This window comes from Crotalus tigris, unplaced genomic scaffold (assembly GCF_016545835.1).
Source record: "Crotalus tigris isolate CLP2741 ecotype Arizona unplaced genomic scaffold, ASM1654583v1 scf7180000024185.43741, whole genome shotgun sequence".
In the NCBI taxonomy this organism is placed as follows: domain Eukaryota; kingdom Metazoa; phylum Chordata; class Lepidosauria; order Squamata; family Viperidae; genus Crotalus; species Crotalus tigris.
In genome coordinates, this window is record NW_024100420.1 from 1,615 (window position 1) to 20,460 (window position 18,846).

Sequence of the window (18,846 nt, forward strand, 5' to 3'; positions counted from 1 at the left end):
CCTTTGGACTATGGTGCTGGAGAAGACTCCTGCGAGTCCCTTGGACTGCAAGGCGTTCAAACCGGTCAGTCCTAGAATAGATCAACCCCGACTGCTCTTTAGAAGGCCAGATCCTGAAGTTGAAACTCAAATACTTTGGCCACCTAATGAGAAGGAAGGACTCACTGGAGAAGCGCCTAATGCTGGGGAAGATTGAGGGCAATAGAAGAAGGGGACGACAGAGGACGAGGTGGTTGGATGGAATCACTCAAGCAGTAGGTGTGAACTTAAATGGACTCCAGAAGATGGTAGAGGACAGGAAGACCTGGAGGAACATTGTCCACGGGGTCGCGATGGGTCGGACACGACTTCGCAATTAACGACAACAACAAAAGAAATAAACCTTTTTAATGGCATTTTAAAATGACGGTATTCTCTATCTTTATTAACGGTATTAACACCTTATTGATAGGGCCAGGGGAGGCCCGTTTGCTGCAACGCAGGCGCGGAAGAAGAAATCTGCTTCAAAAGTTTGCTAAGCTCACAGATGTTCAATTCCTAATCCTTCAGTCTTTGCTCTAACCGAGAATAAAATAAATTCTTAAACCTAGTTAAGAAAGCCTAGGATGGCCTAATATTAATATTGTACGAGTCGTACAAAGAACATACGGACTGCTATCCAATTTGGAGTTTATTTTATTCTTGGTTAGAGCAAAGAATGAAGCAAAGAACTGCCAAGCTCTGCTAGTGGGAAGGCCCTTGGAGAGCGTCCTCCCGCTATTTCCCACCAAAACTGCAATATTGAGAGGAGCGGTGGCCATCGCAACCTCCCACCCTGTTTCCCGCTTCCTCTTGGGGTTTTTACTGGGCTCCCAACCTTACTCCATTTCCATCCCTGTCTCTTTAAAAGGAAAAGCCTTAACCCCACTGAAAGTGGCAAAAAAAAGGGGAAACTTACCTGTTTCCCCCCCCCCCCCAGTTCCTTCTTAACAGCCACAGCAAGGGGTGGGGGGTCACCCGTCGGGCAGAGGCTCTAGGCTGGAAATCCAGGGAGCGTGACCTCCTTTCTCCACTGCCTTTTCCAAAAAGGCCGAAGCTTTCAGCCGGCAGGCGTCCCCACCCTTCCTCCTGGCCGCTACATCAGTCGATGCAGCTGTGACTGGGGGACAGTTAGCAAAATTGCAAGCCGGACTCTGCAAAGACCCGGGTCTCCTGCTGCCCCCAGAGAGACCTGCTTTTCCTTTCTCTTACCTCTGGGCGGTGGGTGGGCTGTTTACGGCAACCTGGAGAGGAAAGGGAGGAATCTCCTACCCTTCCTAAGCCTGACTTGTTTCGGACGAAGGTCTACAAAGTTAGATGGACGGGGAACAAAATAATAAAAGCCATTAGTTGCAGCTTCTCACGTCTCATCCCTTTTACCCCTCCTTTAAATGATAAATCTAGAAGGGAACGATAGGTTATACACATTTTCAAAATAAACTGCATTTATTTTTATATTGATCGTTTCTTAATAAAAATGCACACAATTTCAAATAGAGATTTGATGTTGCACCTATATTAATACATAGGGATCTCTAAGAAATATAGTTTAGAAACATTAAGCCTAAATACAAACCTACATACCTACGATCTCCTTAAAGAAATAGCAGGGCAGGACAAACACAACTATTCTTGAATAAAAACACCTGGATTTGCTTGAAGGGGGCGAGCGGGGTGCACTTTCAGGAGGAGCAACCTCTTAAGGGGTAACACAGGGAAGCGCCATACGACTGGTTCTTCTACACCCGGGACTCGGGCGCTGGGAAAACACCATTCAACGGCTGCCTTGCTTGGCAGCCATCGAGGGACCCCCGAGACGGGTCGGAACCCCCTTCCAGACCCGGAGGCCAAAAGCCTGGAGCGTGTCCCGCCGGCCCCGCCTCTAAAAAGGAGCTAAAAAGAAGTCGCGGCTGATCTCGCGTAAACGACCCCGAAGTGTGTTATTAAAACAAGCTAACTTCGTCTCTACGTTCCATATTTAGCCCCTATAGCTGAAAGGGAAAGAGCGCAAAGAGACCAGGTTTCACAACCTCCGGCGCCGCCGCCGCCACCGGTTCTCGGTCGCATTCTTACAGACGGGGGCGGCGAAAGGCCAGGAACGGCCAGGCGGACATCTTAGGGGAGAGGACCAAACGAGTGGCCGGGGAGGAGGCGGGGGACGGGGAAGGTGGGGATCCCCCGCTAACTAGGTAACAGAGAAAGCCGGTATCTTTCTGGAATCAGAAAATGCGGGGATGGCTCGGCTCACCTGAGGCAGTAGAAGGCTTCCTTTTTTTCCTTCCCGAGGCCTCGCCGGTAGACGTGCGCTCCGTCCACGTAGTGCAGAAAAGAGCACGGGAAAAAGCAGGGAACCGTGCTGCGAACGGACAGGAAGCTGGGGACGAATTCGGCGAACGGACAGGAACTCGGCCGTACTGGGAACGTCGTCGTCGGTGGTCACGCTACGGGACGGAAAACTGTGCCCTCCTGTGGTCAAAAACGGGTACTGCGGTCGCCGAAAAAAATAAAGCTTTTAAATGGGATTTCAAGGCTATTTATTTTCCCCCCGTCTTTATTAGTAACCTCTTGTTAAGATTAATAGGGCGACGGGAGGCCCTTTTGCCATTTTCAAAGGTTTATTTCTTTCGGTGGCTGCTATACCCGGCTAGGCCACGGGAGGGCACTGTTTTCCCTCCCTTAGCGAGAGCGGCATTGAGGCCGTGGAAAAGGCCTACGGTGGCCTCGATGGTAAATGCTATGGGACGGGTATTGCGGCCGCCGAGGGAAATAAGCCTTTTGAACGGGGTTTTCAAGGCTTACCTCGTTGATCGGACGTGGAGTCCGCCCTGCCCAGAAGGTCCCCGGAAGAAAAGGAAGTGGAAGGACGATTAAGAAGGACGGACCGGACGTCGGCCATATTGGGAAGGTCGCGTTTCAAAGCCCCTGGAGGACGGCGAAATTGAGCGGACAGGAAGTCGGACATATTGAGGAGGTCTACCGGAAAGGAAGTAAGGGGGGAACATTGAGAACGAAGGGACGGAAGTCGTTTACCGCAGGACCTGGGGGACGGCCGACGCCGACGGACAGGAAGCCCGCCGTCCAGAGAGGGCCTCTCGCAGATTACTCGTCAAGAAGCAGCCGGCCGACAGGCGCAGGAGGCCGAGGGAAGCGGCCCGTCCCTTTCGGAGGAGCATAGAGTGGCGATCCTTTGGCTGACGCTCTGCGCTTTGGGGCTTAGCTTCTCGGTGTCCCGATCCTGGGCAAGTGGCCTACGACGGCCTCCCTGGTAAAGCTATGGGACGGGAACCACTGCCCTCCTGTGGTCAGAAACGGGTACTGCTGCCGCCCAAAGAAATAAATGCTTTTGAATAGCATTTGAAGCTTATTCTTCTCTATTTTTATTCTTAACGCCTTATTATTAATATTAACGTGGCGACGGGGGGGCCCGGTCGGTGCGACACGGGCGCAGAAGAAATCCTGGTTCCAATCTTAAACCGAGTTAAGGCCTAGCGTGGCTTATTCGTATTAATAAGGTTTTAATCATCAAGAATAATCATCTTAAAGAGGTTTATTTATTTTTCTGGCCGCAGTATCTGATTTGACCAGTTTTCCGTGCCTTAGCAGGGCTGGCTCAGGAATTCTGGGAGTTGAAGTCCACCAGTCATCAAAGAGCCAAGGTTGCCTACCCCTGCCTTAGCTATAGGGTGGAGGCCATCCTAGGATGGACTCCAAGCCAAAGCTATGGGACAGAAAACTGTGCCCTCCCGGGGTCAAAAATGGGTATTGCGGCCACCCAAAAAAATAAACCTTTTTAATGGCATTTTAAAATGACCGTATTCTCTATCTTTATTAACGGTATTAACACCTTATTAATAGACGAAGGTCTACAAAGTTAGATGGGCGGCGAACAAATTAATAAATGCCATTAGTTGCAACGTCTCACGTCTCATCCCTTTTACCCCTCCTTTAAATGATAAACCTATAAGGGAACGATAGGTTATATACTTTTTCAAAATAAACTACATTTATTTTTAGATTGATCGTTTCGTAATAAAAATACACAATATTTCAAATAGATATTTGATATTGCGCTTATATGAATACATAGGTATCTCTAAGAAATATAGTTTAGAAACACCAAACCTAAATACAAACCTACATACGTACGATCTCCTTAAAGAAAAAGAAGGGCAGGACAAACAAAACTATTCTTGAATAAAAACATCTGGGTTTGCTTGAAGGGGGCGAGCGGGGTGCACTTTTAGGAGCAACCTCTTAAGGTGTAACACAGGGAAACGCGATACAACTGGATCATGGAGAAAGCTAGGGAGTTCCAGAACAACATCTACTTCTGCTTCATTGACTACGCTAAAGCCTTTCATTGTGTGGATCACAACAAATTGTGGCAAGTTCTTAAAGAGATGGGAATACCAGACCGTCTTATTTGTCTCTTGAGAAACCTATATGCGGCTCAAGAAGCAACAGTGAGAACTGGACATGGAACCACGGATGGGCTCAAAATTGGAAAAGGAGTCCGGCAAGGCTGTATGCTGTCGCCCTGCCTATTTAACTTATATGCAGAGCACATCATGAGAAAGACAGGGCTAGATGAAACAAAAGTTGGAATTAAGATTGCCGGGAGAAATCTCAACAACCTAAGATATGCAGATGATACCACTCTAAGGGCAGAAAGTGAAGAGGAACTAAGGAGCCTCTTGATGGGGGGGAAGAAAGAGAGTGCAAAAGTTGGCTTGAAACTCAACATTAAGAAAACCAAAATCATGGCATCCGGCCCACTCAATTCCTGGCAAAGAGATGGGGAAGAAATGGAGGTGGTGACAGATTTTATTTTTCTGGTCTCCAAGATCACCTCAGATGGGGACTGCAGCCAAGAAATTAAAAGACGCTTGCTCCTGGGAAGGAAAGCTATGGCAAATCTAGAAAGCGTACTAAAAAGCAGAGACATCACCCTGCCAACAAAAGTGCGTATAGTCCAGGCCATGGTTTGCCCAGTTGCAGTGTATGGCTGGGAAAGTTGGACCATAAGAAAGGCTGAGCGCCAAAGAATGGAGGCCTTTGGACTATGGTGCTGGAGAAGACTCCTGCGAGTCCCTTGGACTGCAAGGCGTTCAAACCGGTCAGTCCTAGAAGATGTCAACCCCGGCTGCTCTTTAGAAGGCCAGATCCTGAAGTTGAAACTCAAATACTTTGGCCACCTAATGAGAAGGAAGGACTCACTGGAGAAGCGCCTAATGCTGGGAAAGATTGAGGGCAATAGAAGAAGGGGACGACAGAGAACGAGGTGGTTGGATGGAATCACTCAAGAAGTAGGTGTGAACTTAAATGGACTCCAGAAGATGGTAGAGGACAGGAAGACCTGGAGGAACATTGTCCATGGGGTCGGGATGGGTCGGACACGACTTCTCAATTAACAACAACAACAAAAGAAATAAACCTTTTTAATGGCATTTTAAAATGACGGTATTCTCTATCTTTATTAACGGTATTAACACCTTATTGATAGGGCCAGGGGAGGCCCGTTTGCTGCAACGCAGGCGCGGAAGAAGAAATCTGCTTCAAAAGTTTGCTAAGCTCATAGATGTTCAATTCCTAATCCTTCGTTCTTTGCTCTAACCGAGAATAAAATAAATTCTTAAACCTAGTTAAGAAAGCCTAGGATGGCCTAATATTAATAATATTAATATTGTACGAGTCGTACAAAGAACATACGGACTGCTATCCAATTTGGAGTTTATTTTATTCTTGGTTAGAGCAAAGAATGAAGCAAAGAACTGCCAAGCTCTGCTAGTGGGAAGGCCCTTGGAGAGGTCCCTCCCGCTATTTCCCACCAAAACTGCAATATTGAGAGGAGCGGTGGCCATCGCAACCTCCCACCCTGTTTCCCGCTTCCTCTTGGGGTTTTTACTGGGCTCCCAACCTTACTCCATTTCCATCCCTGTCTCTTTAAAAGGAAAAGCCTTAACCTCACTGAAAGTGGCAAAAAAAGGGGAAACTTACCTATTTCCCCCCCCCAGTTCCTTCTTAACAGCCACAGCAAGGGGGCGTCACCCATCCGGCGGAGGCTCTAGGCTGGAAATCCAGGAAGCGTGACCTCCTTTCTCCACTGCCTCTTCCCAAAAGGCCGAAGCTTTCAGCCGGCAGGCGTCCCCACCCTTCCTCCTGGCCGCTACATCAGTCGATGCAGCTGTGACTGGGGGAAGTTAGCAAAATTGCAAGCCGGACTCTGCAAAGACCCGGGTCTCCTGCTGCCCCCAGAGAGACCTGCTTTTCCTTTCTCTTACCTGGAGAGGAAAGGAAGGAATCTCCTACCCTTCCTAACTCTGACTTGTTTTGGACGAAGGTCTACAAAGTTAGATGGACGGCGAACAAAATAATAAAAGCCATTAGTTGCAGCTTCTCACGTCTCATCCCTTTTATCCATCCTTTAAATGATAAACCTAGAAGGGAACGATAGGTTATACACATTTTCAAAATAAACTGCATTTATTTTTATATTGATCGTTTCTTAATAAAAATGCACACAATTTCAAATAGAGATTTGATATTGCACCTATGTTAATAAAGTGGTACCTGGAAAAATACTGATGGTCCGACAAAGGATGTGTATAAAAAGCAGATGGCCCAACAAAAATGTGGGTAAAAGAGAGGTTTGTTTTGCTTACAAGACAACTCTTAAATTTAGGATGGCCAGACATCCTGTTCCCAGCTCTGCACATGATATATTACTAACTGCCTGTCACATGGTATATCTAAATTGCTTAACACTTGATATATTGCTGATTGCTAAAAACATTCCAATGTAAACGAGGAGCTATCGATTATAGATCTGTCTAGTAGTTTTTCTATGTTAGAATAAGGACCTATAGAATGTAATGTGACCAGAAAATAACCCCCGCCAGAAAGGGTTATAAAAATGGTCATCAAGGTACAATCTGGGTTCAGATTTCTACAGCCAGGATGGCTCTCTGAACCTGCGCGCAATAAACTTCCCTTTCCTGAAAGAGCTGATTCAAGTTTTTCAATTCTACTACATTTTCTGGTGCGTTGGCCGGGAAAAGCTTGAGTGAGGCGATATTTCGCTGAGGACAGCTGGACCCTTCGGACCTGCTGGTAAGCCATCTCTGAACAATTCTCCAGGCGCCATGGGGGTGTGTTTCCTCCAGGAGACAGCTGTGGCTTCGCAGCAGAGCCGACAGTACTGAAGGCCAGTCCAAGAACCCTTTGGGAAAGGAAAGGAAGTCTGAACCAACTCCTGGCCAGGATGGGTGTAACTACAAGGCAGGCGAGTATGTGTTTAAAGTAATGGTACCTATCTCATTTGAAGATAGAAGAGGGGGCCTGATCACTCCCCTGGACTCGGGACGGCGATCCTAATGAAGTCCGTGTTAGGTTGTGTGGGTGGTTAAGCCAGTGCATTCCCTACTAGTGACCGCCGGCGCTGTAGGTCATTGGCAGTGTGTTAGGATGGGGGGGGCGTAGTATGGATGTGGGGTGTCCCCCAGAGGGGACTTTTAAGAAAACTATCCTAACCAATTTCAGTATATAGATCAGTGGGGGGATGCAGTAGCAGGACGAGCTGATGAGTTATTGCAATGTCAGGCTGAAATGGTTCGTTTGTGTGTGGCTAGACCCAAAGGGGGAAAAAAAAAAAAAAGCTTCAAGTACAAACTAAAAGAGTAAAAGATGTGAAGATTTCAGAAACTAAGGTGTCAGATGCTAAGAAGGAGATAAGGATGGAGGTAGAGGAGTTGATTCTCAGACCTCCTCCCTACGTTCCACCTTTCTCCCCCTCCCCCCCCCAGTGCCGGCTGTGGCAGAGCCAGCAGCCGCTCTGAGGGAGGAAGGGCTGATTGCCCCTACTGTGTCCGAAGAAAGGCAGCCAGCTGTGAGACGAAAACAGAAAGGGGGAGGCTGTCAGCCCCCAAGGAGGAAGGGGATTTGGAAGGTCTCTCTGTAAATGTGAGGGGAGAAGTAAGTAAAGAGGAGCAATTGTTGAATATTTTGTTGACTCCCGAGGAAAGGGAGAAGTGGAAGGCTGCTGTTAGGCAGTGTTTGAAGGATAGGTTGCCAGCTGTGCGGGATATACAGCGAGATGGAAGCCAGGGCACCAGAAAAGGACCCTGAATGGAATACACAAAATCCAGCACACATGACTTTGTTAAAGGAATATCAGAATTTAGTAGTAGAAGCTCTTTGCAAGGCTGGAAAGCCTTCAGTGAATGTGTTAAAGCCGTCTTTTGTGATGCAGGAGGCAGATGAAAGTCCGGAAAGTTTTTTTGCAAAGGCTGATTGAGGCTTATGAGCTTTATACACAGGTGGATCCAAGGAGTGCAGACAATGTGCGAATGTTGAATGAGAGGTTCATAGCACAGAGTTATGAAGATATAAGAAAGAAGTTGCAGAGGTTAGAAAGAGCATTAGGAAAGAACACTACAGAATTGTTGGAGGTGGCTAGGAAAGTGTTTGTTAATAGGGATAAGGTGGAAAAACAGGAAAGAGATGCTAGAATGCATAAGAAAATTGAGTTGTTGGCGGTGGCATTGCAAGGAGGGATCATGCTGGGACCCAACCAGTGTGCTAATTGCAAGGAGGAAGGTCATTGGCAAAGAGAATGTCCAAGAAGGCAGATGCGAGGTAGAGGTTGGAGAGGAAGAGAAGGCAGAGGACGTGGAGGTGTTGGCAGTGGGCCCCCCCATGCACTCCCCCTTCATGGGTAGAGGGCAGAGAGGGGCTCCAAGGAATGTGAGAGATGGTCCAGGGAATGTAAGAGATGGTCTGAGGAATGGGACATTGGAATAGAGACAGGGAGATTGAGGGAATTGGCTTGGCAGGAACTAACGGGTCAGATTGACGAGGACCTGGCTTGGAGGAAGCCCCCCCCCCCGAGCCATTGGTTACTTTAAATATAGGGGGCAAACAGACAACGTTTTTGGTGGATACTGGAGCAGGAAGATCAGTTGTGGATTTGAAAGCAGAGTCTTTGTGTGTGAAGTAAATATGACTGTTACTAACCTCAAGAGAAAAGAAGATACCAAAAAAAAAAAAAAAAATAACCTCACTCTGTTTGTCTGGCCAACAAACAAAGTGAAGGAAGATGTGTTTGTTTATTTATTTACTTTTTTTTCTCCCTCTTAAGAACAGCCCAAAGTTACCTGCTCAGGCAGGAAATCCTATACCATTTTCTTGCCTATTCTGCTCTCTCCCTTTTGCAAATGTTAGTGTGTTAATGCCTTTTCAAACTCTATCTGCAGACACAACCCCCTTTCCCCCCTTGTTTTTTTTCTGGCTGTGTTGCTTTGAGAGGGAGAGAGATAGAGAGAGATAGAGAGAGAGGAGAAAAGGGGGGGGGTTGATCTTTTTAACTTTTTCCCTGCTTAGAATTCAGGTTTGAGAAAGGTTGGGTGGCTGTGAAAATTTAATGCCCACTTTTGCAATTTTTTCTATTCAAAAGAGGAGTCAGTAATTGTTGGACAACTTTTTTGGGGGAAATTTTTGAGTTTAAATTGTTTAATATCAACCAAAAGAGTTTGCTTAGATTTGTAAATGTTCTCCCTATTTAATGGAAATTTAATGGAAATCTGTTTCCATCTGAATGGAATTTGATTAAATTGGGATTTGACTAACTTTATATTAAAAGCAATACTAGAGTTTAGAAAAAAAAACTTTCAGTAACTCAGAATATCTTATTAAACTTGTTTATTTTTTTGTGTGTGAAGTTAGAACGAAGTTGAGAAAAATTTTGGGATTATAAATAGCTATGCTGTTTTGAGTAAAGATTTGTATGCAAAACTGTTAGAAAAAGAGCTTGTGTTAATAAATGCAAACAGGGTTTGGTGAGCTCTCCTTTGTTGGTTCTTTGCTAGGTAATTTATTTATAAACAAGGACAAAGGTTGGAGGAGGTTTTGGCCCAGAAGTGTGTGCGTGGGGGGGGGGAAGGCAGCCAGTGGCATTTTTATCTAAAATTGACATTTGGGGACATCTTGGTGGTTAGCATTTCTTATCAAGGGTGGACAATTTTAATCAGGAAGCCTTGGTATACACTTGTTCATAGCAAAGTGGTTTTCAGTTGTGGATTTGAAAGATGCTTTTTTCACGATTCCTATTCACAAGGCTAGCCAGCCGTTGTTTGCTTTTGAATGGGAGGGAGAACAAAAGAATGCCTTTAGGGAAGTGAAACGAGCTCTCACATCAGCTCCAGTTTTAGCCTTGCCTAACTTAGAGAAGCCTTTCAATTTGTATGTTGATACCAGGAAGAATGTTGCCTTGGGGGTGTTAACTCAACAATTAGGACAGTGGCAACGCCCGGTGGCTTACTTATCTAAGCAATTAGATGGGGTTGCCCAAGGCTGGCCACATTGTCTGAAGGTTCTTGCTGGTATAGCAGTCCTTTTACAGGACTGTAATAAATTGACCTTCTCATGTTCCATAAGTGTCCACCCCCCTCATGCAGTTCATTCTATCTTGGATAATAAAGGGCATTTGTGGATCAGCAGTAAAAGGCTTTTTAAGTATCAGGCGATGATGATTGAAAATCCTCAAGTGAAATTAGTGGTGTCTAACCGGCTAAACCCTGCCACCCTATTGCCCACAGAAGTGGATTCAGAACACAACTGCTTGCTGCCCTGAATTGGTATACAGACGGCTTGAGTTACATGAAAGATGGGAGGAGGGTTTCTGAATATGCGATTGTGAATGATGAGGAAGTGGTGGAAAGTAGTCCGCTAGGAGCAAACTGCAGTGCTCAAGTGGCAGAATTGTGGGCATTAATTAGAGCATTGGAAAGAGCTGAAGGGGAAACTTTAAATGTCTGGACAGATAGTAAATATGCTTTTCTAACTCTGCATGCTCATGGTGCTGTGTATAAGGAGAGGGGATTCAGGGATTCGGCTGGCAAACATGGGTTACATGGACACTTGATAAAGCATCTTCTCGATGCAGTACAAAAGCCAGCAAAGGTTTCAGTTATGCATTGTAAAGGGCCATCAGGGGGGAGTATGGGGGAACTGAATAAGCAAGTGGAAAAACTTAGGAATTATGTTGTTGAACAAACACCTCCTAAACTAATAACAAGATGTCATCCCTTTAAACCAGGGGATAAGGTGTGGGTAAAACATTGGAAACATGAACAACTGGAGGGGAGATGGGAAGGACCTTATGGAGTAATAATGGCCTCTCCTTTAGCAATAAAGATTGCAGAATCTAAATCTTGGATTCACTGGACCAGAGTTAAAGCAGCCGCAGAACCTCTGTGGACAGTGAACAGGGACCCCAAGGTTCCCATCAAACTCACTCTTAAACGTGTTTAGTATGTTTAATGAATATTTTATTGTTTGTAAACCAGATATTGTATTAGCACAAGTGTATCCTGCACATATATCTACGGCTGTCTGGCTGAAATTCAACCCCCTGCTAAGCCACACCCGGAAGCTGGCTTTCTACGCACGGGAGAAGAAAGGATGAAAGGCTTCCTTCTGCTTTTATATAGTACTATTATTGCATGTAATAATGTTTGTCTTTCTAATTTAGGCCAATGGAGCAAGCCAGAAGAAGCTCCACGCCTTATCCAATCTTATGCTATAGGCACGGGCACTTGTAAAGGTCACCCCCCTATTGGATTTTCCCCAGAATGCTGGAATGGTAGCTGGCCTCATCCTTGTCAATTTCCCCAAGCATTTGACAGAATAGTTAAAGAAGCCTGTATTACAAGACCACCTGTCAATCCCGAAGCCTGTCAGTATGTTGGGTATATTCTTAGGAAAGGCATATGTGTAAAGGCCCCATATAAGAAGCCTCCTCCTCCTGTTACTCTGGAGTGTGGGCCTCCCTTATTCTGGGGATGGGAGCGGGTCACCCTAGTCTCGCAGTTGAAGACGGGATGGAAGGGGACTTGCATCGTACATGTTATCCCGGTGGAATTTGGAGTAACTATCCAAAGACCCCCGAGGAAGCGCCCAGAGAGAAAACGAAGCAGAAGGTCCCATCAGAATAAGGATATGCCCCATCCATTGGAGTCAAGGATGCAATACAATTTGTGGGTCCAACTGGCTCAACTAGCCAACACAACTGATTTTTGCCTTTCTGAAGCATATGACATGGAGAATCTGCTGTCCACATGTTTAATACCCGTATGTGTTCCTGTCACAGCAGCCAAGGAGTTCAGTCATCACGAGTTTAAAGAACATATAGGCTATGAAACAATGTACAGCTGGGGTCACATTTCCAAGTTTCTACCCACTGATGCTTTAGCTTTAAATACTCCTAATGTAGCCATTCCAGAAGACTTACAATGTGCACATATCACGGGGTGTGAGCAGAATACACCTTCACCTCATTGCCTGAAAGTGAGCCAAGAAAGGCTAAATTGCACATCTTTCCAAACAGTGTCTTTTGGGTATGCAAACATATGGTTACCTAAAGGGTGGTTCTTCACATGTTGGAATTCCAGAGACAAGAGTATAACAACATACATACATCAGACCCAAGTGTTATGGAATGAAACTTATCTGCATAGATGAGATAAGTCTCATCAGGGGGGAATAAAGTGGTACCTGGAAAAATACTGATGGTCCGACAAAGGATGTGTATAAAAAGCAGATGGCCCAACAAAAATGTGGGTAAAAGAGAGGTTTGTTTTGCTTACAAGACAACTCTTAAATTTAGGATGGCCAGACATCCTGTTCCCAGCTCTGCACATGATATATTACTAACTGCCTGTCACATGGTATATCTAAATTGCTTAACACTTGATATATTGCTGATTGCTAAAAACATTCCAATGTAAACGAGGAGCTATCGATTATAGATCTGTCTAGTAGTTTTTCTATGTTAGAATAAGGACCTATAGAATGTAATGTGACCGGAAAATAACCCCCGCCAGAAAGGGTTATAAAAATGGTCATCAAGGTACAATCTGGGTTCAGATTTCTACAGCCAGGATGGCTCTCTGAACCTGCGCGCAATAAACTTCCCTTTCCTGAAAGAGCTGATTCAAGTTTTTCAATTCTACTACATTAATACATAGGGATCTCTAAGAAATATAGTTTAGAAACATCAAACCTAAATACAAACCTACGTACGTACGATCTCCTTAAAGAAATAGCAGGGCAGGACAAACAAAACTATTCTTGAATAAAAACACCTGGATTTGCTTGAAGGGGGCGAGCGGGGTGCACTTTTAGGAGCAACCTCTTAAGGTGTAACACAGGGAAGCGCGATACGACTGGTTCTTCTACACCGGGACTCGGGCGCTGGGAAAACACCATTCAACGGCTGCCTTGCTTGGCAGCCTTCGAGGAGACCCCCGAGACGGGTCGGAACCCCCTTCCCGACCCGGACGCCAAAAGCCTGGAGCGTGTCCCGCCGGCCCCGCCTCTAAAAAGGAGCTAAAAAGAAGCCGCGGCTGAGCTCGCGTAAACGACCCCGAAGTGTGTTATTAAAACAAGCTAACTTCGTCTCTACGTTCCCAATTTAGCCCCTATAGCTGAAAGGGGAAAGAGCGCAAAGAGACCAGGTCTCGCAACCACCGGCGCCGCCGCCGCCAACGGTTCTCGGTCGCATTTTTACAGATACCGGCGGCGAAAGGCCAGGAACGGCCAGGCGGACATCTTAGGGGAGAGGACCAAACGAGTGGCCGGGGAGGAGGCGGGGGAGGGGGAAGGTGCGGATCCCCCGCTAACTAGGTAACAGAGAAAGCCGGTATCTTTCTGGAATCAGAAAATGCGGGGATGGCTCGGCTCACCTGAGGCAGTAGCAGGCTTCCTTTTTTTCCTTCCCGAGGCCTCGCCGGTAGACGTGCGCTCCGTCCACGTAGTGCAGAAAAGAGCACGGGAAAAAGCAGGGAACCGTGCTGCGAACGGACAGGAAGTTGGGGACGAATTCGGCGGATGGACAGGAACTCGGCCGTACTGGGAACGTCGTCGTCGGTGGTCATGCTACGGGACGGAAAACTGTGCCCTCCTGTGGTCAAAAACGGGTACTGCGGTCGCCGAAAAAAATAAAGCTTTTAAATGGGATTTTAAGGCTATTTATTTTCCCCCCGTCTTTATTAGTAACCTCTTGTTAATATTAATAGGGCGACGGGAGGCCCTTTTGCCATTTTCAAAGGTTTATTTCTTTCGGTGGCTGCTATACCCGGCTTGGCCACGGGAGGGCACTGTTTTCCCTCCTTAGCGATAGCGGCATTGAGGCCGTGGAAAAGGCCTACGGTGGCCTCGATGGTAAATGCTATGGGACGGGTATTGCGGCCGCCAAGGGAAATAAGCCTTTTGAATGGGGTTTTCAAGGCTTACCTCGTTGATCGGACGTGGAGTCCGCCCTGCCCAGAAGGTCCCCGGAAAAAAAGGAAGTGGAAGGATGATTAAGAAGGACGGACCGGACGTCGGCCATATTGGGAAGGTCGCAATTCAAAGCCCCTGGAGGACGGCGAATTTGAGCGGACAGGAAGTCGGACATATTGAGGTCTACCCGAAAGGAAGTAGGGGGAAGATTAACAACGAAGGAACGGAAGTCGTTTACCGCAGCATCTGGGGGACGGCCGACACCGACGGACAGGGAGCCCGCCGTCCAGAGAGGGCCTCTCGCAGATTACTCGTCAAGAACCAGCCGGCCGACATGCGCAGAAGGCCGAGGGAAGCGGCCCGTCCCTTTCGGAGGAGCATAGAGTGGCGACCCTTTGGCTGACGCTCTGCGCTTTGGGGCTTAGCTTCTCGGTGTCCCGATCCTGGGCAAGTGGCCTACGACGGCCTCCCTGGTAAAGCTATGGGACGGGAACCACTGCCCTCCTGTGGTCAGAAACGGGTACTGCTGCCGCCCAAAGAAATAAATGCTTTTGAATAGCATTTGAAGCTTATTCTTCTCTATTTTTATTCTTAACGCCTTATTATTAATATTAACGTGGCGACGGGGGGGCCCGGTCGGTGCGACACGGGCGCAGAAGAAATCCTGGTTCCAATATTAAACCGAGTTAAGGCCTATCGTGGCTTATTCATATTAATAAGGTTTTAATAATCAAGAATAATCATCTTAAAGAGGTTTATTTATTTTTCTGGCCGCAGTATCTGATTTGACCAGTTTTCCGTCCCTTAGCAGGGCTGGCTCAGGAATTCTGGGAGTTGAAGTCCACCAGTCATCAAAGAGCCAAGGTTGCCTACCCCTGCCTTAGCTATAGGATGGAGGCCATTAAAAAGGCTTAGGATGGACTCCAAGCCAAAGCTATGGGACAGAAAACTGTGCCCTCCTCTAGTCAAAAATGGGTATTGCGGCCACCCAAAGAAATAAACCTTTTTAATGGCATTTTAAAATGACCGTATTCTCTATCTTTATTAACGGTATTAACACCTTATTAATAGACGAAGGTCCACAAAGTTAGATGGACGGCGAACAAATTAATAAATGCCATTAGTTGCAACTTCTCACGTCTCATCCCTTTTATCCATCCTTTAAATGATAAACCTATAAGGGAACGATAGGTTATATACTTTTTCAAAATAAACTACATTTATTTTTATATTGATCGTTTCGTAATAAAAATACACAATATTTCAAATAGATATTTGATATTGCGCTTATATTAATACATAGGTATCTCTAAGAAATATAGTTTAGAAACACCAAACCTAAATACAAACCTACATACGTACGATCTCCTTAAAGAAAAAGAAGGGCAGGACAAACAAAACTATGCTTGAATAAAAACATCTGGGTTTGCTTGAAGGGGGCGAGCGGGGTGCACTTTTAGGAGCAACCTCTTAAGGTGTAACACAGGGAAGTGCGACACCACTGGATCATGGAGAAAGCTAGGGAGTTCCAGAAAAACATCTACTTCTGCTTCATTGACTACGCTAAAGCCTTTCATTGTGTGGATCACAACAAATTGTGGCAAGTTCTTAAAGAGATGGGAATACCAGACCGTCTTATTTGTCTCTTGAGAAACCTATACGCGGGTCAAGAAGCAACAGTGAGAACTGGACACGGAACCACGGATGGGTTCAAAATTGGAAAACGAGTCCGGCAAGGCTGTATACTGTCGCCCTGCCTATTTAACTTATATGCAGAGCACATCATGAGAACGGCAGGGCTAGAGGAAACAAAAGTTGGAATTAAGATTGCCGGGAGAAATATCAACAACCTAAGATATGCAGATGATACCACGCTAAGGGCAGAAAGTGAAGAGGAACTAAGGAGCCTCTTGATGCGGGTGAAGAAGGAGAGTGCAAAAGTTGGCTTGAAACTCAACATTAAGAAAACCAAAATCGTGGCATCCGGCCCACTCAATTCGTGACAAATAGGAGGTGGTGACAGATTTTATTTTTCTGGGCTCCAAGATCACCTCAGATGGGGACTGCAACCAAGAAATTAAAAGACGCTTGCTCCTGGGAAGGAAAGCTATGGCAAATCTAGACAGCGTACTAAAAAGCAGAGACATCACCCTGCCAACAAAAGTGCGTATAGTCCAGGCCATGGTTTTCCCAGTTGCAATGTATGGCTGTGAAAGTTGGACCATAAGAAAGGCTGAGCGCCAAAGAATTGAGGCCTTTGAACTATGGTGCTGGAGAAGACTCCTGCGAGTCCCTTGGACTGCAAGGCGTTCAAACCGGTCAGTCCTAGAAGAGATCAACCCCGACTGCTCTTTAGAAGGCCAGATCCTGAAGTTGAAACTCAAATACTTTGGCCACCTAATGAGAAGGAAGGACTCACTGGAGAAGCGCCTAATGCTGGGAAAGATTGAGGGCAATAGAAGAAGGGGACGACAGAGAATGAGGTGGTTGGATGGAGTCACTGAAGCAGTAGGTGTGAACTTAAATGGACTCTAGAAGATGGTAGAGGACAGGAAGACCTGGAGGAACGTTGTCCATGGGGTCGCGATGGGTCGGACACGACTTCGCAATTAACAACAACAACAAAAGAAATAAACCTTTTTAATGGCATTTTAAAATGATGGTATTCTCTATCTTTATTAACGGTATTAACACCTTATTAATAGGGCCCATTGGAGGAAAATTCCACTTAGGGTCTCCTGCTTCAGCAGGCGGCTGGACTAGAAGACCTCCGAGGTCCCTTCCAGCTGTATTCTGACAGAATTTTCCTCCAATGGGATTTTCCCATGTATTTTACCAGGAAACATACATAGGGCAGCCTAGAAAAGTCAGTGCCCTCCTAACCATACCCAAGCACTCCGAGTTTGTTGGCGATGTCCATTTTGCTCTAGGAGTTCACGATGACGTAACCCTAACCCTAACTGGAATTTTCCTCCAATGGGATTTTCCCATGTATTTTACCAGGAAACATACATAGGGCAGCCTAGAAAAGTCAGTGCCCTCCTAACCATACCCAAGCACTCCGAGTTTGTTGGCGATGTCCATTTTGCTAAGGAGTTCATGGAGACGTAACCCTAACCCTAAGTGGAATTTTCCTCCAATGGGATTTTCCCATGTATTTTACCAGGAAACATAAATAGGCAGCCTAGAAAAGTCAGTGCCCTCCTAACCATACCCAAGCACTCTGAATTTGTTGGCGATGTCCATTTTGCTCTATGAGTTCACGGTAACGTAACCCTAACCCTAAGTGGAATTTTCCTCCAATGAGATTTTCCCATGTATTTTACCAGGAAACATAGAAAGGGCAGCCTAGAAAAGTCAGTGCCCTCCCTAACCATACCCAAGCACTCCTAGTTTGTTGGCGATGTCCATTTTGCTCTAGGAGTTCACGGTGATGTAACCCTAACCCTAAGTCGAATTTTCCTCCAATGGATTTTCCCATGTATTTTACCAGGAAACATAGATAAGGCAGCCTAGAAAAGTCAGTGCCCACCTAACCATACCCAAGCATCCGAGTTTGTTGGCAGTGTCCATTTTGCTATATCAATTCATTGTGACCTAACCCTAACCCTAAGTGGAATTTTCCTCCTATGGGATTTTCCCATGTATTTTACCAGGAAACATAGATAGGGCAGCCTAGAAAAGTCAGTGCCCTCCTAACCATACCCAAGCACTCCGAGTTTCGTTGGCGGTGTCCATTTTGCTCTATGAGTTCATGGTGACCTAACCCTAACCTAAGTGGAATTTTCCTCCAATGGGATTTTCCCATGTATTTTACCAGGAAACATACATAGGGCAGGCCTCGAAAAGTCAATGCTCTCCTAACCAAACCCAAGAATTCTGAGTTTGTGGCGATGTCCATTTTGCTCTAGGAGTTCATGGTGACCTAACCCTAACCCTAAGTGGAATTTTCCTCCTATGGGATTTTCCCATGTATTTTACCAGGAAACATAGATAAGGCAGCCTAGAAAAGTCAGTGCCCTCCTAACCATACCCAAGCACTCCTAGTTTGTTGGCGATGTCCATTTTGCTCTAGGAGTTCATGGTGACGTAACCCTAACCCTTACTGGAATTTTCCTCCAATGGGATTTTCCCATGTATTTTACTAGGAAGCATAGATAAGGCAGCCTAGAAAAGTCAGTGCCCTCCTAACCATACCCAAGCACTCCGAGTTCGTTGGCGATGTCCAATTTGCTCTAGGATTTCATGGTGACGTAACCCTAACCCGAAGTGGAATTTTCCTCCAATGGGATTTTCCCATGTATTTTACCAGGAAACATAGATAGGGCAGCCTAGAAAAGTCCGTGCCCTCCTAACCATACCCAAGCACTCCTAGTTTGTTGGTGATGTCCATTTTGCTCTAGGAGTTCATGGTGACGAAACCCTAACCCTAAGTGGAATTTTCCTCCAATGGGATTTTCCCATATATTTTACCAGGAAACATAGATAGAGCAGCCTAGAAAAGTCAGTGCCCACCTAACCATACCCAAGCACTCCGAGTTTGTTGGCGGT